This window comes from Eschscholzia californica, unplaced genomic scaffold (assembly GCF_041429995.1).
Source record: "Eschscholzia californica isolate CP2 unplaced genomic scaffold, dmEscCali1.0.p SCAF_6, whole genome shotgun sequence".
NCBI classification, from domain to species: domain Eukaryota; kingdom Viridiplantae; phylum Streptophyta; class Magnoliopsida; order Ranunculales; family Papaveraceae; genus Eschscholzia; species Eschscholzia californica.
Window position 1 is genome coordinate 16,741,312 of NW_028238483.1, and position 23,951 is coordinate 16,765,262.

At 34.6% G+C, this 23,951-nt stretch overlaps 1 pseudogene across 1 annotated transcript; it reads right to left on the bottom strand.

Annotated features, from left to right (window-relative positions):
• Positions 1-12,099: 12,099 nt before the first annotated feature.
• On the bottom strand, positions 12,100-13,969 carry LOC147532049 ((S)-stylopine synthase 1 pseudogene; annotated as a pseudogene). The gene has a single exon (XR_015227360.1). The product of XR_015227360.1 is annotated as a (S)-stylopine synthase 1 pseudogene (transcript).
• Between the last annotated feature and the right edge of the window lie 9,982 nt (positions 13,970-23,951).

Genomic DNA, 23,951 nt, shown 5'->3' on the forward strand with positions numbered 1-23,951 from the left:
ATACTAAACTTATGGGTGGTAATTTGATCCGATCCAGCGAGTTTTCGTCCAAACTCGTCTCTAATGAGACGAATTTTATCAATCAGTTTATTGAACGGATCAAGAATGCAATGATAAAAACTATCTAGTTTGGGCCGGGTTTGTGATTAGATAGTTAAACCTTTCCGACCCACTTAAATATGTTATATTATATATAACTTATATATACATGACACATATTATATATAACTTATTTACAGTTCTTTACAATTTTTTATCTTATATTATTAGTTTAACTAGTTTACATTGTGGTAGTAGTTGTAGTGTTTATGATTGATAAATTCAAACTATTATAAAATTTTGTTAATAATAAAATATTATTTTTAACTAGAATAACTTTCTTGAAATAAGCATAATAAATATTTGTTTAAAACCGACTGGACCCTACCGACTCAATCCATTCATATTGAATGTGAGGGGCAAGGCGATAAAAGTTAAACTACTTCTAATCTTCGTGACTATATGGTAATTAAATATCCACTCTAATAAGTTATTGATATCCATTGTAATTACTTATTGGCAGGGGCGACCTAGGCCCAAAGCAGCTAAAACAGCTGCTTTGGGCCCCCACCTATTTCAGAGCCTCCTTTATAAATTCTTATAGGGCATTGGACTATTAGATAAACAAAAAAATGAAGACATTGACAAGATTCGGTTTGTAGCTCGGTGGTTTGGAACTTTGTTTATGAGGTGAAGGTCAAAGGTTAGATCTCTCCGTAAAGCAACATTTTTTATTTTATCTTCATTATTTTTTGCTGATACACAGAGGGCCCCTATTCTTGTTTTGGCTTTAGGCCTCAAAAATGCTTGGGCCGGCCCTGCTTATTGGGACGGGTATGGTTTAACCCGCTTACTAACAAGGCGGAGTTGGGAATTGGGAAGGAGGTACCCGTCCCAAGCTATCTCCACAAACAAAATCCTATATACTTCTCGAACTGGGTGGTGACAGAGGAGGTACGGTGCCAGTCGCCTTAAATGACATCAGAGGCAAGATTTTATTCGTGTGTAAGAATACGCATATAATGGTTCAAAATCCATTGGAGTTGGCAATTAGCGCAAGCATAAGTTTGGTAAGTTTCATGATTTTGGATGACGCGGCAGAAAAAATTAGAAGCAAAACTACATACTTGTTGGGCTTAGACCTAGATGACAACTAACAGATATCAATAATTGTTGAGACCAGATTCTGATACAGGATCGATCATGTTCGAATGATCAGATTCAATTATAACAACGTGTTATTAAATATAAGGACAATAAAATTATGTGCCGCTAAATTGATGCAGCAAAGAAAAATGGCAAATTCACGAGATTGAAGAAAAAAATTTGCTAATGTTAAGAATAGGGTAGAACTTAGTCCAGTAATGTACAATGGACTTCTAACAAAGATCCATACTTGGCCATAACCACAACAGTTTTATGAATATAATTATTTCTCAATAGTTTCATTTCTTTTAAGATTCTGAATTTTCGTTTGTAAGGCTGATTATGATCAATTCAATTAGAAATTGTTTTATTTAGAAAGCTTCTAATTCTATATAAAGGGGTTCTTCTACGACTTAATCGATACAATCCTCGAGGGTTTATCAGTTTTTGAGTTTTAGCAAACATCCTAAAACTTTCTTTGAGTTTTTCACTGTATCAGTTTTCATCAAATCACACTGGCCATAATAATAAAAGTAGACTTCTTAGTGCTTCAGCCTATGTCTGTGGAAGTTTGTAGCTAACCAACTCAATCCACTATGTATTAGTGCTTCAGCCTTCAAATGATGCCCTAATTTAATAAGTTATTTGCACTAAAAAAATCATTGTATTTTTTAGTTTTGATTCCATGTTGATTCAATTAAAGACAGCAAATATATTTTAATAAGAGGATAAGACCCCATCTCTAGCCTACCATCGTCTCTTCACTAGGGTAGGTATATAAATTGGAAAGGCTTAAATTTGTCTTTAATGAATATACAGGAAAATATATAGACAAAAACAGGCAGGCCCATGTGTTTTTTTGTTGAGAAAGGCCCATGTAATTATGGTGGGGGTCGTTTGCAATGAGCTACCATACTTTATTTTGTTAAAATTTTAGGTCTGCTACACCTAATTAATAAAAAACACTTGAAAGTTAAATAACAATGTTGGTAAGCCTGGAAGTTGGATCGCAAACATTTTGTATATAACCAACACGGATCAAGGTTCAGCGTATATATCTTTTTTTATTTTGTAATATCTCGACTCTCCATGCATGTTATATTTTTTTTGTTAAACATCTACCCAAGTAATTTGAATCTCTACTCTACCTATATATTTTTTTGGTTATTTTACTATAATTTGCATAACAAATAGTACATTAAGACCTCGTAAATGGTGTATCTTCTTTATTTCCAAATTTCATTTTTTTTATGCGAACTCTATCTTTCCCAAAAAAGAATCTCTCGCTCCCTTTCTACATTCTCTCTTTCTCGAAGACTCCTCTCTTCTCTTGCAAATGTCTCTATCCAATCTTCGTCTCCCTGTCAAATCTACTTCTCTAGATTTTAATTTTGGATCGTGTGAGAAAATAAACTTGAAATCGTAATTTTGAATAAAAACCAATACAACTAAGGAACGTTTTATTTGAGATAATGTTAGGACAATCATAAGAAAACTCGATTCATTAAGTTTAGGTTCATAAATGATTTAATATACTGTACATAAATTATTTCGAATCTGTGTTTAATTACTTCGCGTGTATTTTTAGTACGAAAGGGTCTCGATTGAAATCTAGCATTAAACCCGTAGATTGTCAGCCACAACCTTAAACCATGTTTATCATTATTTAATACTATTTTATTTCGGTTTGCGGAAGAAAAATGTATAATCACTTATCTGCCTGGGGTTTTTGATAAAATGTTTGACAAATGCATAAGCAAGGCAATTCATCTTTTTTTTTTTTTTGGAAACCGAGTACATTGTCGTACAATTGGCATTGAATACATCAAAGTGAAGGATTTATCCGTTCGGTCTGAAGGAGATGTCCTTCCGAAGGAGTGTCCTTCGACCAAGGTGGCAATGCGATCAATTTGTCAGTTAGGATAACGATGACCACACGTAAAGATCATCCAGTCCGGTCCAATTAGGGGTCGTAATGCTTTGCTAGAAGCCAACTACGATCATCGGATCAAGGAGTTGATTCGAGGCTAACATAGACCGGATCCTACAACGGGTTACACATAAGAGTGGTAACTTGATCGGAGAGATTTGACTAGACGGGAACTGGCTAAAGTTGGATGGGATTCAACTGGAAAGGCCGAAAGGGTCCGAATGGAGATTCGGGACAAGATAGAAAGGAGGCTCTTTGGGCCGGCCATGAGATGGCCGACCAGAGTAAGTGGGCCGGCCATATAAGGCCCATAGTGGGCTGCCCTGGCCGGCCACACTTAAGGGGATTATCAAAATACCCCAAAAAGGGTATTTTGGTAATTATCTTTTCTGTGACCCAGAAAATAGAAAACCTAATCTGAATGAGATTCTAATTAGGGTTTGTCTATATATTGGGTCAGTAGAGAACAGAAAAGGTGTGGATTTTTCTCTAAGGAAAAATTATACAGCTCTCTCTCTCTCTGAATATACATCTATTGGAGAGAGAGGAATATAGAGAGAAAGTTCCCATTCTATCAATCTAGTCAAGAAGAAGAGTTCTTCTCAACCTTCTAGTAAGTCCTAGCAGTCTGAAAGGAAGGGAGATCATGTCTATTCACTCGGTGTCTCAAGTAGAGGAGCTACAGTTGGAGCTCTCGATCTTTGCATGCGATTGGAATGGTTCGAGGGAAAAACGCGTTAAGGTATTTATCCCTCTCTAGTTCATTGATTAGTTTATGCATAATCGATCCTGGGCAATCTAGTGTTAAACATGAGATGTTTGAGATTCCGCTTACAACACTAGGTAGTGTATAGGATACACAAAACCCAACACAAAGATGTGATAAGCTTACTACCCGCCCACTCAAACTCTAACGTGACGTGGCCTATAGCCCACTCAAACTCTTAAGGCCTACAGCCCAACTAAATAAAGGCCTAAAGCCCAACTACACTACATTATTTATACCCTAATAATCTCCATTCAAATACCAAAGATTCCACCTTCTCTGGGATTCGAACCTGGGACCTCCAGGGATTTCTAGAGTTTATGTCAACACTTTTTTTTTTTTTGCCTGCCTGCCTGCCAAAAAAAGGCAATTCATCTTGATCGGCCTCTTAAACTCCTAGCTATAACTGTGGGTGAAATCTCGAGGAAAAAAGGACTTGATCATAATAGATCTAATATTTAACGAATTTATAAACATAATGGCTTACCAATATCAAAAGAGGCAACTCACAACATATAAATAACTTTTCTTGTTAAATGTACCCAAAGACTAATCCCAGATTTGTTCATCGTGGGGTAAAATTATATGTCAAAATTACAAAAAAGTAATCAAATACACCGACAAACAAAATGCACAAAATGCTAATATTGGATACAACAAAATGGGCCATCAGTCCAACGAGAACACCCTTGACTTTTCTGTTCTTTAAATCAATCCAAAAAACCAAATTTGAGCTTATTTGTCCGATAATGTGGTTAAAGTTAGGTTTCGAGTGATAATGTCACATCTCAGTGGTATGTCGGGTGCACATGGGTTTATGTCAAGATGGGTTACGTCAGGTGCGTGAGTTTATGTCAAGCGCATATGAATAATGTCAGGCGTAAACAAGTTCACGTCTCTCGCGTTTACCTTCTAAAATGTGTAATGTTGAATGCATTCAACATCATACAATTGAAGAAAAGAAATATGTTACATAGAACAAGTTATGTTACTTACAATGAAATTTATGGACCAAAACAAACAATTTTTTTTTGACTTTTTACCTTTGAAATGATATAATAGCCTTTTTACCGTGATTCTCACTTTTTTGTTAATTTTCTAATTAAATAAGATAACACATGAGATATTTTGGATTAAGTTTTTTCTAAAAAAATTTGATTTAATATATGAAAGTGAAAAGATAGGGAGATTTGCTCCCTTTCGTATAATTGACTTGCTGTTTGGACTCCCTTTTTCCAGAGTTGCATTTTGGACTCCCTTTTGACGGAATCATCTGAGAATATTCCGTTTCTAAAGTTATACTTAAAAAAAATCCAACTTTACCCTTACATAACGATATTGTAGTTTGGACTCCCTAATTTATTTAACTCAACTAGTTTGGACTCTTCTTCTTCTATTTAAGTCATCTTCTTCCTCCATTAACACACATGTAAAATCAAGATAAGATAATTTTCAAAATAAAAACTTGGTTTACCACTAAGAGTTACTTGCTTGAATTCAAGAGAAAATAGAGGAAGAAATCAACAAAATAATTAAATAAAAGGTACAATATCAATTCAAAATAAGAACCAAGTAACTATGAAATCAAATATATCAATAACTCCATGAATCCTTGAAGAAGATGCCTTCAGCCGCTGAAGTTGTGAATTTTGATAATATAAGTTTACAACCCATGGAAAACAGGATTCATTGAAGAAATATGAATCCTTCAAACGGCTACTACCCAAAATCCCACTATTTCCTCCGAACCCCAATTGAGGTAATGAAAGTAAACAAGGATTCCAATTTCCTGCCATTAATGAACTAATAGAACTTGGAAATAACCTCATGATTTGAGTTAACAATTAACCCACTATAAATATGATTTGAGCAAAATTTTGTAGGGTTCTTGGAATGCATTTTTAGATCCTTCTGATTAGTAGGGTTCTTCTAATTTGAACACCCAAATAAAACTTAAGATTTTATAGAACACAACCCCCAAAACGGAACATCTCCAGGACTTCTAGCAGAGATTTCACTGGTTCTTGTCTGGTCAAGAAGCCATCTACTAAAAACTCGATGAAATTGAAGGTTCGGTGAGAGATGAATCTGAAATTGATGGTGGGGAATGGAGATAGAGAAAGGAAAGGAGATTCAGATCGGTAATTAGGGTTAGTCAGCTTTTATTTTTAATTATTTACTCCCTCCGTCCCAAATTGAATGACCTAGTTTCTATTTTGGGTTGTCCCATTTTAGTGTCCTATTTTAAAAAATAAAGAAAATAACTTTTCGCTCCTTCCAATAATACCCATTGCTATAAATTCAATGACAACTTTATTTAAAAGTAAATTCAACTTTTTCATTGTAAGTTAAAAAAGTTAATGAGGATACAATTGGAAAAACAATGTTATTTTTGAAAGTCAAACTCTAATTAATGATGTTCTCTTAAAAAGTTGGGTTCTCAAAATAGGTCATTCATTTTGGGACTGAGGGAGTATGTGTTTTTCTTGTTAGGTAGGTTATTTGGACTTTGACGTTGGAATAAAACGAAGAATTTCATCACATTTTTATCTCATGTGAACGAAATCGGAAAAAAGCAACACAAAGGGTATTTTGGTCATTTCGGTGAAAAGCAGAGGTTAAATGGAAATTGGGTCAAGAACGATTCCGACGGTGAAAGCAGAAATCGATTCAGTGTTCGGACATTGTCATTTCAAGAAAGTTTAATGTAGACACAAATGATGAAGGCACCCCTTGGGTTTTAAATGAAAACCAAGCTCAATCCCAAACACCCAAGAGTCCCAGGAAGAAGACCAAAGAGACATTTTATGAGCACCTCAAAAGTTCTAGTCAAAGTCTAATGAAAGTGGCCAAGTTAAAGGAAGTCAAGTCAAGGGCTTCTATTTAGACTTAAGGGTCCGTCTGATACGCGAGAAAACATATGAGTAAGAAAACAACTTTCTTTCCCATTAGAAAGAAAAGGGATTTCTTACCTCAAAGTCAAATTTTAGGTGTTTGATAAGATAGTGAGAAAAGAAGGTGAGAAAAAAAGTGCCTTTTGACAAATGTTTATTAATTATGTTTTATTTACTAATTGGGCCTTTAACCAATATATAAATGTTAGGCATTTAAGGAATGCCTTTAGAATTTAAGGGGGTGCCTTTAGACAAATGTTTATAATTAGGTTTTATTTATTAATTGAGCCTTTAACTAATATATAAATGTTATAATTTAAGGGGGTGCCTTTAGGATTTCAGCTTATTTATTAATTGGACAGAGATGAACAGAGAGAGTTACGGTAGGAGAGAAATAGAGAGAGAAAGTTACGGGAGGAGAGAGTTATGGGAGGAGGGAGAGAGTGAGAAACCAACTTTCTCATCTAAAAGGTGGGAAAAAGAGTTAGAGCATTTGCACACTTTTTTTTTTAGGAATTCGATTTTCTTACCCAAAGTGACCAACCAAACAGCGAAAAACTGATTTTTTTGAGAAAACGATTTTCGTACTCACATTTTCACACGTATCAAACGGATCCTAATAGAGAAAGATTAAAAGGGAGAAAAAATCAGACAAGTGGGTCTTCTCCATTAGATTAGTACTAGGGTTTGTTCTTGGGACTTTTGTAGGGAGAGAGAGAGGGTGAAGGATCCCGACCAAGCTTTGGCCGGCCATCATATAAGGACCGGCCAAGCTAGGAGGCACATCTAGGTGACTAGGTCGGCTCGGGAGTGGAAGAAACCAGGAGGCGATTTTGTGGGGGTGGTTTTTAAAGTTTTTGGGATTTGAAAAGTATTTGGTGGATTGGTTTTGGTTTTAATAGGTGGTTTGTGAATTGGTTTTAATAGGCGGTTTGTGAACAATTATTTGGTGGGAAATGAATTTTCTTTTTTTTTTTTTTTTTTTTTTGTTTTTTTTTTTTGAAGCCACGGGAATCGATTTCCATTCATAAGTGATAAAATCACAATGTTTACATGGATATAATTGTTATTTCTCTCTTCCAACTTCATGAGAGTTGCATACCTTTAAATGCAAAGTACCTCATGAATAAGACAGAAATGGGACTAGACACTGACGAAAAAAGATAGAAAAAAGATGAAAAGATCCTAAAGATCACGGATGAAAAGACCCTAAAGGTCACCAAAATAACAGATAATACCATAGAAGAAAGCTAATTTACATTCCCGTCACATTCGCCGGAAAACCACCTTTGTTGTCGGAAAACCGCTTTTGTCGTCGGAAAACCGCCTTTATCGTCGGAAAACCGCCTTCATCATCGGAAAACCACCTTCACCCATTAGATCGGAGTAATTAAGTATTGGGAAAATGTTTGACTCCATAAATCTCTAACAACCTGCAAATCAACATCGAAAGAAGAAGAGAAAACAAAACCGTTGTTCAAAACAAGAAACATAAAAACCTTCAAATGGGTGGGAAATGAATTAAGGGCGGTTTTGGTGAGAAGAGGTGGTTTTAACTGGTTATTTAAAGAAGAAGGGCTTGTTTGGTTTGGTTTCTTTGAGCTGGAAAATTCTTCTTTCTCAAGGGTCCGTTTGGCTGCAAGCAAGGAAAACAAGGTTCCAGCTTTTAAAACCCCATTTTCTTCCACTTTCACTCTTGTTCTTCCATTTTTACTTGTTTTTCATATTATTCAATTACTCCAGGAGCATATTAGTTCTTGTTAAGTTACTCTTATCAACTTAATTGAGATTTTTAGTGTTCCAAAATTATAAAATCATGAGTGTGGTTTGCTTCTTTAACTTTGAATCTCAATATTTGCTTGAACATGAGTAGCTAATCAATTTGTTGAGGTCTAGGGATGAAGTTTTGATACGTTATTGTGTGTATTTATTTTGATATGATTCTTGAATTTAATGCACATCTCATTTTCGATTAAATGTCTAAACCCATTTCATGTTGTATGTCATGCATAACTCGAATTCAAATTCGGACCAATATAAGTATACACATGATCACTTCAAAATGGATTCCCGAAATCCTCAACCCTTCTCACTCTTGAAAACCCTCGAATTCTTCAACCTTCTTTGCATCTTAGATAGTTTAGTTTATTATTTTGTTGGTTCATTTTTCGGTTATTTCCTTAGTTATCTTTTCATACAAAAACTCTTGTTTATCTTTGTTCTTTTCTGTCTTAGTCCAAGTTAGCCAATGACACCTAGACCGGTGAATTAGACCCCTTGATATTTGAATTACATTCCCATCCTTGGATCGACCCCGACTTTGTCGGGTTACTACTTGATACCTCTGCTTGGGTGTGCAATCTTTCGGGTGCATCATTGGTTCCTGTATTGGGAAATTTGGCCAAAACTCCCTAAAAAATTTGAGTTTTGGTTAAAAATGATTTATCAACTTTTTATAGGCTTCAGCTCCCTATGGCATTTTTGTAAATAATCTAATATAGGGAAAAGACGAAATTGACCTTATTGCAAACGAGAGTGCAAACCAGTTTGCAAAGCTCTACAAACCAGATTGCAAAACTTTGCAAGACAAATTAAATTGCAAAGTAGTGCAAACTAGTTTGCAAAGCTCTGCAAACCAGATTGCGAAGTGTGTGCAAAGTCATTGCAAGGCAAACCAGATTGCAAAGCTCTGCAAACCAGATTGCAAAGTAGTGCAAACCAGTTTGCAAAGCTCTGTAAACCAGGTTGCAAAGCAGTGCAAACCAGTTTGCAAAGTTCTGTAAAACAGATTGCAAAGCAGTGCAAACCAGTTTCCAAAGCTTAGCAAGCTAAGATTCTAAGGGCAATTTCGGCATTAGAAATGGGAGTGCTTTTAGAATTGTCCTTCAAGACTATTTCCAAACTATATATGGGGCCTAAAAGGACAAGAAGATAAATTGTCTTTTTGACAAAAAAAACATGAAATTGGGCCTCCTGCCCAATTCCTGGATTTAAAAATAGGGCGCCTTCCATTGAAATGAAGGGAGCTTATATTACCATCCCTCTTCTCTACCCACTACCTGTCTACCCAGTCGATTGAAATGAAAGTTGGGTTTTTCTCACCCGCCATAATCACAATAATTTTCTGTTCATAAATTGAAGGTACTTTAATGGATTCTTCACTAGTTGATTTCTCAGCATCGCCATTTTTCAAGGTCTCTTTCTGTTTCTTCTTCTTCATTATTATTATTATTATTATTATTATTATTATTATTATTATTATTATTTAAAAACCCTGAAATTTTCCAATAAAAACAAGCAAGAATTAACAGAGAAAAAGCTATAAGACCCAACATAGCTGCTAATCCTCCAAATAAATATGTATTGGAGAATGCCATGGTGAGTGTGTTACTGCTGATGCTGGATGATGAAGTTGAAAGTGCTTCAAATGTACCACCCATTCTCATTTTGTAAAAAGAAATATTTGAGAGAGAGAAAGTGTTAAGGAAGCAAAGTTGGTAAAGAGAGAGAATAGCTTTGAGTGAGAATGAAGAAAAAGGGGGTGGTAATGGTCCTTGTAGTCACACTAATAATTACTAGTGATTTATACAAATTTCTAATTTTAACAAGTAAATTAAGTTTTATCCTTATCGAAAAGTTGAGATACCGCTAATTATTCTAGTCCGTGACTCTTTTTCGAGAATTAGAAAGAATTAACGCATTAACATGTTATGACAGTTACTAGGAAAATTCTTTCGGTTAAGAAGAGAAAATTTGACACTATTTGAAAACAGATATAAATATTCACGTCGTAGTTTTTTTTTCTATTAAGAATTTTAGTTGTGTATTTTATAATATATTTATATACAACCAAACATGAGTTTAAAGAAATATTTCTAGTCATAATTACTAACTTTTTGATATCATGCCGAGTAGAAATTCTTCTCTTCTAAAAAAAAGTTAAAACGTATTAATAGTAGGGTGAAGTCTTTATGGTGGTTTCATAGGTTTAAATTGAAAAAATAAGGCGCAAAAAAGAACAAAAAACGGTAAAAAACAGCCATAATTTGGTATCATCTTGACCCTTTATTTTGATCTTGTCCCTTCATTTCGAATTCCTGGTGTAAAACGTAAGTCTGTTAGTAAAAGTAGTGTAAAACGTAAGTCTGTTAGTAAAAGTGGTGTAAAATGTAAATCAATTAGTAAAGGTGGTGTAAAACGTAAAGGGACAAGAAAGTAATATTGAAAATATCAAAACTAAATCTAACGAAAGGTCGGAGTTTTAGTAATTACTAATCGAATGTAAAGGTTTTAGTAATCAGTTTATTAAAACCCAGGGGTTTTTAGTAATTCTCTCCTTATGTAACATAAAGAGAATATAACATTGCTAAAGGGAATGGTGTTTTTGCTCAACAATACTATTAACACGACAACAATGTATTTTCTGGTCAAACTGCTTGACACTAATTATCTCTGTTTTTGGTGTTACCTGTAATAGCGGAAATCCTTTCGAAATTTATACTAATTTGATACCTAAAATAATAACTACAAAAAACAACTCTTACCGTGTTTCTTGGAAAGGTTTACTACTTTCAGTTTAAGACAAATTGATTTTGTTCAAATAAAGTTATGAAATTACTAGCCAAATTTCATTTCGAAAACACAAAGGAGAATTGTACTTGTAGTACTTGTAGACTGATTACTAACTACGAGGAAGTGTAAAGGTGCTACTTTCCTAAAACTCTCTCTTGTTCGGTTAGAGCGAGTGGCGAGGCTAGAATTTTTTTTATTTAGGATCACTTTTTAATTATAAAAACCAATATATCACAAATAAATGAAAAAATATCTACCTATTCATCGTGTTGCCATTAACTGTACTGAGTGGCTTCCAGACCGGCTCAATAGAAACAAATTTGGTCATGTACAATAGTTTTACATATTTGGAAAACAGAAATTTTGGACGAAATTTCTTCGAACTAACATATTTTTTTAGCCTTATTTGAGCAATACTGTACAATAGTTTTATATATATATATATGTATATATATATATATATATATGTATTTCATTATGTTCTGAATTATATTTTTAAATCAATTTGATTTAAAATTTTGAAAAACAAAAAGAACCAGACAATTTCAAATGAAATATTTTTAAATAATACTAGTTTTTTTATTAGTAGACAAAATTTACATTTGATCAACATTTTAAGAGTGGATCAACATTAAAGTCCATAGAATAAGATTATTTACTCTTGTTATCTTATTAGGCGGCTGACTATCTACGATCGCGGTTTAGAAAAAGCACACGCGCTATAAAAAAAGATTATACAATACAATATTTAATTTATTAAAACGTCCATTTATTTGATTACCAAGTTGTGTTTCACTCTTTCTTACTTCCAAGAATCTTGAAGATCTCCAGAAAAAAAAAAAGTGAAACAACACATACACACACTCAAATTCCCTCTCACAATTTGGAGAAGACATTTAGAGCGAGTAACAAATCAAACTCTTATTGTTGTACCAAACTAACACACCCAAAACGGCAGATATTACAACTAAAGAACACCCAAACACACATAAGTTTATTCATAAAAACTTAATAAAACCACTAATTCATCTGGCATAGTGTCAGATGAAGGCCAATCCACCATAAAACCATAGATAATTAGTTACGGCGAACTATTCGAGCTTCGAGTGGGGTCTTCATAAAGAGAATTGTCCCTAATTCTTCACTCATATCGGGAAGAACCCCATCAGCAACACAAGACCATTTAAATGCATAAACAAGATTAGCAAGTGCAAAACCAAAGTGAAGTTTACCTAACTCGATTCCTGCACAAATTCTCATACCTGCACTAAATGGCAAATATGATTGCTCCATTGCTTTAACATTTTGATTATCAACTTTCAGGAATCTCTCCGGCATGAACGTGAAAGGATCACTGAAAACATTTTCGTTATGGTGTAAAGAGTGAATATTAACCATAACCTTAGTACCTTTATCGATTGGCATCCCCATCAATGAAGTCTCCCTACAAGCTTTATGAGGAATTGCTAATGGTGCTATTGGTTTCATCCTCATTGTCTCTTTAGTCACAGCTTGTAAGTACTGCAATTTGTTAATATCTTCAACTTTCATGATCTCTCGGTCGTTTTGTTCTGCGAAATTCTTAAGTTCTTGGTAAAGTTTTTCTTGAACATTTGGTTCTCTTATTAAAAATGCCAGTGCCCATGTTGTAGTTGAAGAAGTACTATCCACACCCAAAAGATAAGCTTCGAAGATGGCAAAAATAACAACTTCTTCGTCGTAGTTTTGCGATTGAAGGAAATGTAAGTAAGTATTAGGAGGAGGACTCACTGAAATATATGGGCGTATCAATTTTTTAACTATTTGTTTTGTTTGTTCGAAATGTCGAACAGCTTTTCTGTGACTTGGTAAATACTTAGCATAGTAGAAAGCTTCTGCAAGTTGAGCATAACTACTCATTTGTATCAATTCGTCGATAGTATTATGCATATCTTCTACGTACTGATCATCATTAAAATTTGGACCGAAAACTAATCGACTTATTAATCTAACGGTAGCTTTCTTCAAATGATCAAGTGGTTTAACAATTCCATTGTTATTTCTTGCTTCTCGTTCAAGAATGTCAGTCATTTTGATTATATCCTTCTCTTGGAATTGAAATTGAGCTGCAAGACTGTTGGGTGATAGAGCTACATTTTGAAGACCTTTTCTTAAATTAGTCCAATGAGGACCAGAATCAGAAGTTGAGATTGTTCTGAAATCTGCACTGACAAACTTTATAACATCAGGCACATATCGACCCGAGTAGTCCGATGATTTGTTAACGAGAACTTCCCAAACTCGTTCAAGGTTAGAAACAACTATAACAGGCCTCCACCTTCCAATCCAAATTGTCATAACACTGCCATGAACTTTGGAAAGGTTATGTAAGATAACTTGAAGTGCCTTACTTCCACCTAGAAGATGCATATTCCCAATGATGGGTAAGGTTTTTGGTCCTTTAGGCCAAACCATTTTCGATGATTTTCTTGTGAAAAACAAGAACATGGAAATGAGTAGAGTTGCAGATGTAGCAGTTACAACCCATGGGTTATTCATCATCAAGATCTTCATCTCCTCCATTTTTGTTTCCCTTTCTCTCTATGATTGATAAGAGATTGTTTGAATCATTTATGTTGGTATCAGTTCAATTTATACTTGAAAAACAGCACATGTTTTAAACGAAGAATATCTGGAAGAGGCAGTACTCTTGGTTGCAGGCGTTTCCTGGACCACCACATTTTTGCTCTCACTGTTCACAGAGTAAATTTAAAATTTTCAAGACAGAAATAGGAGTTAAAAAAACTTTCCAGGACACCAAAACAAGCAAACCAACTTATCCTGGTCAAGATACGGTTGAGTAGTCTTGACAAAATTGTGGTTAGAAATTGGGCCCAAGTTTATATTTTTGTAGTTAAAAAGACAAGTTATATATATATTTTTTTTAAAACCCAAATTTCTTTTTTTTTGTTAAAAACTCAAATATTTGTATTTTGTGTGGTTAAAAACTTCATATTTTTGTAAAGTTGTTGCAAAGCGGTTGTAAAGTTGTTGGAAGGCGTTGCAAAATTGCTGCAAGGCATTGAAAACCTATTGCAAGGCGTTGCAAAGTTGTCGTAAAGCGTTGCAAAGCTATCGCATGACGTTGCAAATTAAAAAAGTACTCAGGGAGCTACAGACTAAAAATAATTGACTGATCCTTTTTCACCCAATCAAAAAATTATAGGAAGTTTTGACCAAATTTCTTTAACAAAGATAATTTCCTTTTTCTTTACAGGCAAAATCAAAGGTGGGCTAGTCCAGGCTAGAGCACCGTCTTCTCACTACATTTTAATCGAAAATGAAACTTAAATATTGGTGTGAAGCGATAAAATACACACTCACCAAGGGGAGGCGAAGGGTTGGAATCCATCTTATTGCAATTTCTAATTATAAAATGATTGTTTGAGTCAAATTATTTTGCATAATAACTAAAAAAACACTTCAATTTTTCAAATAACAAAAAAATGTAGCTATTATATGTTTAGTTGTTCCGCATATTTGAAATGTTGTGTAATTAAGGTCATTTTGTAACTCTTTTATTCCAAAAACACCGATGAATACACTTTCTCTACTTTTCAAAATCTTCCGACTCCATTAAAGTCTTCCTGCAACTGCAATGAAACAAACGGATACATCCATGGAATCTCAACTACCCACGAAGAAATCTCTTCTTTTTACCGCAAGTTCTTCAATCTAACCCTGGTAATAGCTTCCTCTTCCTATCTGAAAGGCAAAGTAAGTTCTTTATTATGATTAATCCACTACTTATAGAGTATTACACAATCGGGGGTTTAGAGAGAGAGAAAGAGAGAGAGTTAGTTAGTTAGACTCTAACAGAAATCTTAACGAATAGTTACTTACTTAACTAACATTTAAGTAACACTCTCTCACACATGTTATTCACACGAACAGATGAGTGCTTCTAGCTAACTCATTCTTATACTGACCCACAACTCTAGAGAGAGAGACCGTTAATTCTGTTGATCACCTTTACTCTCTCTCACAGCCCCCCTCAAACACATATTCGGAGGTAGGGAGAAACATGAGTTTGCTCCTGATGTAATCCAAAGTTGAAGCCAAATCTCCTTTGGTAAATATATCTGCAAGATTGGCTTAAGATGTCACAAATTGAATCTCCAAAGTCTTCTGTATCACCAAGTCCCTGATAAAATGGAAATCAATCTCCACATGTTTTGTTCTTGCGTGAAGGACAGGATTTGATGCCAGATACTTAGCTCCCATGTTATCACAGTGCAGCACAATGGGAAACTGGAGTGAAACATGAAGTTCCTTCAACAGGTACGAAGTCCATAACAACTCAGATGTAGCTAAAGATAATGCTCTATAAGCCTCAGTAGATGATCGAGACACCACACTCTGTTTCTTAGAAGACCAGCAGACCAATGAGGAGCCAAGAAACACACAGTACCCACTAGTGGACCTTCTAGAGTCTGGACAACTACGCCAATCAGAAAACGAATAGCCAGACAGAGAGGATATATCTCCAGCTGTGATGGTAATCCCTGGTCCAAGTGTTCCTTTTAAGTACCGAAGCACTTTCTTTAACAACACAAGATGTGTGGTTTTGGGATCATGCATAAATTAAGCCAAGTAATTGACAGCATAGGAGACATCTGGTCTGGTCATTGTAGCATATTGAAGCCCCCAACTAAGCTCCTATAAAAAAGTGGATTCTCAATAGGTTCTCCATCCAGTTTTGAGACCCTCTTTCCATGGGACACAAGTGTGGCACTAGGCTTACAATCTAGAAGCTCAGCTTTTTTGAGTAACTCAGCAATATACTTAGACTGCGTAAGTCGTAATGATGAGGAGCAGTGATCCCAACTGCTTCATAGCAAACTCTCTATCAAGATCTTAAACCAATTGAGACATCAGTTGAGTGTTGGAGCCAGTGAGAATGATGTCATCAACATAAAAAAGAAAGATCAATGTGTGATTATCTGAATAATACACAAACATAGATGTATCTGAGGAGCTCTTAGAAAACCCCCACTGGATAAGATATGATGATATCCTAGTAAACCATGCTGTAGGAGCTTGTTTAAGCCCATAGAATAAATGACAAGCCCAATCTAGGTGCTGAGAGTCAAGAAAACCAGTATGTTGTCTGATATAGACATCCTCATTGAGCTCCCCATGAAGGAAAGCATTTGAGACATCCAGTTGCTGAATTAACCATTGATTAGTGACAACAATGGTGAGAGTGATTCTGACAGTTTGAATCTTTACCATTGGACTGAAAGTCTCTCGATAGTCTATTCGCTCTTGTTGGTCATAACCCAGTGCTACCAACGAAGCCTTGTATCTCTCAAGAGATCCATCATACTTGTACTTGACTTTGTATACCCATTTACAGCCAAGAACATTCATAGATGGGGTTTTGGGAGTGAGAGACCATGTCTCATTCTGAATAAGAGTCTGGTATTCTGATTGCATAGCTTGAACCCGATGTTCATTCTTGGCTGCCTCTTTATAGGTCTTAGGTTTAGGTATAGAGGCAATGAAAGCTATAAAGGTGCATGAAAGAGCGTCTGGTGTGGTAAAATGAGCAACATGGTCAGGAACGCTTTTGGGTTTGAAAATCCCACTTCTGAGTCGTGTTTGCATTGGATGAACATTACTTGAAGAAGTTAAAACAGGTCGTGGCAGAGGAGAGAGGGGTGGTGTTGGGAGTATAGGATTTGGATGTGAGCTGCTGGGAGGTGGAAAGCTATCAGCTTAGGATGAGGTAGTTGGTTGATAGGGTGGACCGGTAAAGGGTTTCTGGTCATGGAGGGAGTATTCAGTGTGATAGGTGGGAACATTTAGTGTAGGGGGCAGAACTTAAAGATGGCAATGGTAAGGGCAGGTAATGTGAAGCAGATGTTGGAGAGGAAGTTGACAAAATGGTACTGTTTTCAGCAAATGGGAAACATAATTCATCAAATCCTGTCCTTCACGCAAGAACAAAACATGTGGAGATTGATTTCCATTTTATCAGAGACTTGGTGATACAGAAGACTTTGGAGATTCAATTTCTTCACTTCTTGCAAATTTGATGATCGAATCGCTGATTTCTTGGTGACAGACGATTTGATTGTAGTCGAATTTGATGGGAGATTGAATGGTTGATTCTTTGATAGCAAACGATCCAACTCTCTTGATTTCTTGTCCCAATTAGGTTTTCTGATTTGATCGAAACTCTTTAGGGCTCTGATACCATGAAAAGCAAAGTAAGTTCTTTATTATAATTAATCCACTACTTATAGAGTATTACACAATCGGGAGTTTAGAGAGTGAGACAGTTAGTTAGACTCTAACATAAATCTTAACGACTAATTACTTACTTAACTAACACTCTCTCACACATGTTATTCAAACGAACAGATGAGTGCCTTTAGGTAACTCATTCTTATACTGACCCGCAACTCTAGAGAGAGAGACCGTTAATTCTGTTGATCACTTTTACTCTCTCTCTCACACTATCAAATCCTAAAACCACTTCTTCTTCGCTTCACCCGTGTGTCGATTCTCCCAATCTAGTCAAGGACTCTAAACCATCATCTCCTTCAATCTACCCATCTCTCGACGTGAGAGATCTTGTTGACAATCTATTCCCCCGATACTGAAGACGGTTCTCATACTCCTTCTCTCTTCAAATTCCTACCATCATTCATGGACCAGACGATGAAAATCGCCAGTTGGATAACGAGGGTGTTTTGAATTATAGGTTGACTATAGCTTCAAAAGGGTAAGATAAACTACTCAAGCATTTAAAAGGGGTTTTGGAGAAATAATATCTTCATCACTGATGGATCGAGGATGAAGATAGTTTTGTTACTACTATTAATCAAGGTATCGATATTCCGATTCAGATCTATAACCATCAGGGAACTTGTTACCATGATATGAGGAGGTTCCAACACCGTCTGAAGAAGTTTGCATGCATATATTGCAGGTACCAACCGAGTTTCCAGATGTAAACCTATGAAAACTGAGTATGCAAAATCGTAAATTCAGACGGAGTTTGAAAAATAGCAAATCCCGACTATGTTTGCATATCAAAACGCAAACTCAGTTTTCAAAAGAAAAAAGGTAAAAGAAATCGTTATTTTAGTTTTGGAATTTTTGTTGAAAAAGTATTTAAGGTGGATCTTGTTAGAAAGATAATGAAAAAACTCGTATTCAAAAATATAAATTTCATCAAGATCCGACATCTAACAAAAAAGTTATATAGATTTAAAATTTTATAAAAAAAAAAGTAAAAGAATTACTTACACAATGTGATAAAAAAGGTATTTTAGTCTTTATATATTTCTTTACATAATAATTATATAGTGTGTTCAGCTTTTTTACTTATTTTAAATATTATTTTGACTCAAATAGCTGAAATTCAATTTTTAGTTTTGTACGCTTCTAAAGATGCTTTTGGTAATCATAACTTTGTTATTATTTCCTATTCTTCAAACCACCCTAGTGTAACAACAAAAACTTCAATTTAAATTTTTCATCAATTTTCTTTTGTTTTCTCATTAAATAGAAAATTATCGCAGTAACTAATTCTTTTATACTAACCCGACACAAATTTTTGAACAAAAAAAAAACCGACACAAACTAAATAAGGTTACACGTTTCACAAATAAACACAAACTAATAAGGTTATACCAGACAGAAACTAGATAATGTTATACTTGTGTTTAAACGACAACTTCGAGAGTTCAGTTCTCTGTGTTTTATCCTTTTATTTCCTACTCATGTATTAGAAATTTCATTCTTTTCCCTTCCCAAGAAACACATCAGGAGGAGCGGAGCCAGGATTTTAACTTATACAAGGCTAAGCTTTAACTTCACAATAGCCTAAAATTTTAACAAAAAGTCACTATAAGTAAGTTTCTAACTATTATACATGTAAAAGTGTTATTTAAAAGTGATTTCAAGTCATAACAGTATATACTTAACGACCATCTCACATTTATGTATATTTTCTAAACGAAAAACTTAAATATTTCGCAAAAATTAACAAAAAATTATAACTGATGAGCGCACAAAATTAACGGAAAGTGGAGAAAGATGAAGAAAAATATAGAAAGATGAAGTGTAAGAATAACAAAAATTTAAATTACGAAGTGCAAAAAGAAATGGGGGGCAAAAGGGAATTCTAGACACAATTGAGTGTCAAAGTGGCTGTTGCTTACGAATTAAGGGTAAAATCGGGACTTCATTGTAAATTTGGGGCCAAAAATTAAATTATTCATTGTCTAAAAGTAGAAAGAATTGAAATTCGTTTAGGTGAACTCGGTCCTAAAGCCTGTTAAGCGCAAAGTTCAAGTTTAAACCAATCAGGCTATCTCTGTCAGTTGCTAAAGATTTGGTTCGAAACTAAGACTTAATCCAGGCTGTAGCCTATGTTAGTCTTCACATGCTTCCGCCCCCTGCAACACACTGAAGTGTACTATCACTTCCTTCATGATCCAGTTGGTGCTCGCTCAAATTCGTCATATTCATTTCCTTCAAGACCAACTGATCTTCTCACTAAGGTTGTCTGGCTGTGTTTCTCCCCTTTGTGACAAGCTCATAGTCTTGTTTCACCCCTGCTTGAGGGGGCATTTGAGAGAAGAGAGAGGGTGGTGTTACTAAATTGTAAACGTAAGACATAAATGTAGTGCCTATAGATAACACGAAGGAGGTGCCCATAAGACTCTAACAAAACTATCAGCTAAAGTCTTTAGTGTAACAAAGATAAGGTTCGGTAAAGATTGAGAAATCCAATAACCAAACTATGATGTGCTGTAATGAAAAAAAAATCTATGATGTCCTATTATGTACGCATTGTTCAATTAGCAAAATTATTACTTTTTGGCATGATTTACATATATTTAACTAAAATTTCTATATATTGAATATGGGATTCAGATAAAAAGAAGTTTAGTGTTCGAAATATAAATTTGTCTGTCAACAATTGGTTGTCCAAGTGGTCGACAGTATTGGTCAATTCCAAAACTCTTTTCTACAAAAAAAAAAAAAGAACTCGAAAATTTTAGGAGTTCCAGGTTTGACTCACAGAAGTAGAATACTGATATCTGCGATTTATCGAACTTGAGTTATTAAAAGTGTAAATGAATAGTTTAGTTGGACTATAGACACGTCGTTTAGCAGGACTTTAGGCTCCTTGTTGTAAGAGTAGAAATTTGATAGTTAAGGTGCTTATTACATCTCATTATTTATCAATTGGAATGTGATGGCTACCATTATCACTGTCAAAGAAATCATATGAATTTCTCTTTTATTGATTCAGATTTCTTTTGCAACAAAAGAAAAGATTTAGATTTCCACTCAGTCCCTGTGGATTTCTAATTCCGCACATGGGTAAATTGCTCTTATTCTCTCTGTTCAAGTATATTACTTAACTTCAACGTACCACCCGTCATTCTACCCTAATAATTTGGTATTTCGTCCCTTTATGCATGCGACCGGTCGTTGCATTTTCTTCCCAACAGCCATTCCAGTCCATAAAATACAGGACCACCACCCCATTTTTAGAAAAGGAAAAATAAACATGTCAATTATTTTTTGACAAATCACAATCGAAACACACTTTCAGTAATAATTGGTATGGATTTTAGAAAGTAAAATAACACCACCAAAGTAAAGGTCACGTCTAAAACCATTGGCACTTGTAGGTGATGTAGGGGGATTTTCGGAAAATAAATCGAGAATTTTAGATATTTAATAATCTCGTTATTTTAGTAATTTCGTATTTTTATTAGTAGACAATTAATATTTTTAGCAGTTTTATATTTTTAGGATTTCTACTATTCTACTAGTATTTTATTTTTGGGAAATGATAAAGTTACAAAAGATTTTGACAAAAAAAGGTTCCCAGCTGATGTGGCGGGTGTAGTTTCAAAATTTGACCAAATCTAGGCGTTGAGAGATGAAAATCACAACATCCACATCAGCTGGGAACTTTTTTTGGTCAAAATCTTTTGTGATTCTAGCATCTCTCTTTATTTTTTAGGAGTTGCTATTTGAGTTGGACTAAGATTAGGAAACCCTAGGCCTACATAAAGATGGTCTAGAAGTTGTTTCAGTCATTGAAGTTGATCAATAAAATTCAGTATTTTAGTTTAATCTTATTAGTTTTGATTCTACAAGTCTTAAGAATTAGAACTCCGTCTAAAACTTTTAAAACCGAGAAAAAGCCTTTAGATCTCCGTCTTAAGACTGGTAGAACCAAAACTAATAAGATTAAACTAAAATACTGAATTTTATTGATCAACTTCAATGACCTAAACAACTTCTAGACCTTCTTTATGTAGGCCTAGGGTTTCCTAATCTTAGTCCAACTCAAATAGCAACTCCTAAAAAATAAAATACTAGAGTAATAGAAATCCTAAAAATATAAAACTGCTAAAAAATATTAATTCTCTACTAATAAAAATACGAAATTACTAAAATAACTAGATTATTGGATATCTAAAATTCTCGAGTTATCTTCCGAAAATCTCTCTGCATCAGTCTCCTCCACTTCAAAGAAACTCGTCTCGTCTTTACTAATCGACTTTAGCTGTCATGGTGATTGCTACTCCCTTAATGCAACTTTTCTGCGAGTTATGTATAGGAATAACCAAATATTCAGATTTGAACGAAGGTTGAGTTATCATATAATCAAAATACTTGTGATCTAGTTGAATCTTCTTCTTCACCCCAAAAATAAGTATGTGAGGATCATGAATAAAGTGATTGAGAATCACAAGCTTATGTGAAGACTGCCCAATAAAACTACTAACCAATCCATTGGAAACCATTTTAGATTCACATAATACTAGAAAAGGATCTGCATATGAAGGAATATTCATCGGTCCGATAACTGACTCACTAAGTTTCACATCTTCCTTCAAAACAACTTTATTATCAACTTTTTCTGAAATAACAAACTCTTCATCTTGAGAGCTGATAATATTAGACTCTTCATAATGTCAGTTTTTATTTCTTCATCAACTTGCTTCATAGCACAATCCACAGGTATTTCTGTGTCTAGATTAGTATCACTAATTTCATCCACAACAAAAGACATCTCAGAATCATATATTACTTCAGTATTTGTTGTAAGACTACTTGTGATTTCTTTGTATTTATTAACAGGTTGGTTGTGGGCAAATCCCTCAACACGTTCTCTGTTATCGTATCCATTAACAGCTTGGTTGAGGGCGAATCTCTTAACACGTTCTCTGTTAATGGTTGACTGCTTAAGATTTGCATTGACATTCACATAGGTGTTAAGCCTCTCCATGAGTTGGTCTAATTGATGTTGTTTTCTGTCTAATGCTAACCATGCAGCCTTGTTGCTCCGATCACCGTCGAAGGTTGTGTTTCTAGCCTTGCCTTCTGCCATTAAGGCAGGAGAAACCTCGCTCTTGATGCGAACTGACGCTGAGGAAATTCCGAAAAAAATTAGAACTCCGTCTAAAACTTTTAAAACCTAGAACAAGCCTTTAGATCTCCGTCTTAAGACTTGTAGAACCAAAACTAATAAGATTAAACTAAAATACTAAATTTTATTGATCAACTTCAATGACTGAAACAACTTCTAGACCCTCTTTATATAGGCCTAGGGTTTCCTAATCTTAGTCCAACTCAAATAGCAACTCCTAAAAAATAAAATACTAGAATAGTAGAAATTGTAAAAATATAAAACTGCTAAAAATATTAATTTTCTACTAATAAAAATGTGAAATTACTAAAATAACTAGATTATTAGATATCTAAAATTCTCGAGTCATTTTCCAAAAATCTCCCTGCATCAGTATGTTATAGTTGTTGTTAGCTGTGGTGACGCTGAAGAGGATCAAGTTAACAAAGGAGAGAGAGGAAGCAAGAAATGGCTAATAAAATTGTGAAGTTTTTGATAATAAATATAATGGAAGACTGGAAGTCACAAAAAGTAGCTGAGAGAGAGAAAGATGGAGATGAATTGATATTTTATTAACTTGGTTATTTGTACATAATAGGATACAGTATTTAGAAGGGATAATAACCTTTCAACAAAAAAAAGGGAAAATAACATAAGGATAAATGCAATCTTGGTAGTCCTCATCTGTAGTTGATCTGTCCAAATATGTTGAGAGATGCTTGGGTGTTCGCCGATTTTGCGGGGTGGTTGGATCCCTAGGCTTCTAGGTGCCAATGTTATATTGGACAACACTTGTATTAATCAAAGGTAGATTGTGTTGATTAAATGAATATATATATATATATATATATATATATATATATATAGGATTTACAATAGGATTGGTAGAGAACCGGTAAATAGAGAAATAATCACAAATAGGACACAAGAATTTATAATTGCTATATATATTTAATATTTCCTAGTATCTTCTAGATATCTTCCTTTTCATCTACATACTTCAAAACCCCCCCACAAGTTGAAGCACGGGAAGAAACCTGAATCAAGCCCAACTTCGAGAGTAACCTGTGAAATGGATCGGAACCAAATGATTTTGTAAAGATGTCGGCTACTTGATTAGTAGACCAAATGTGAGTCGTTTTCGAATTTCTCACGAACGAAAGGACAATC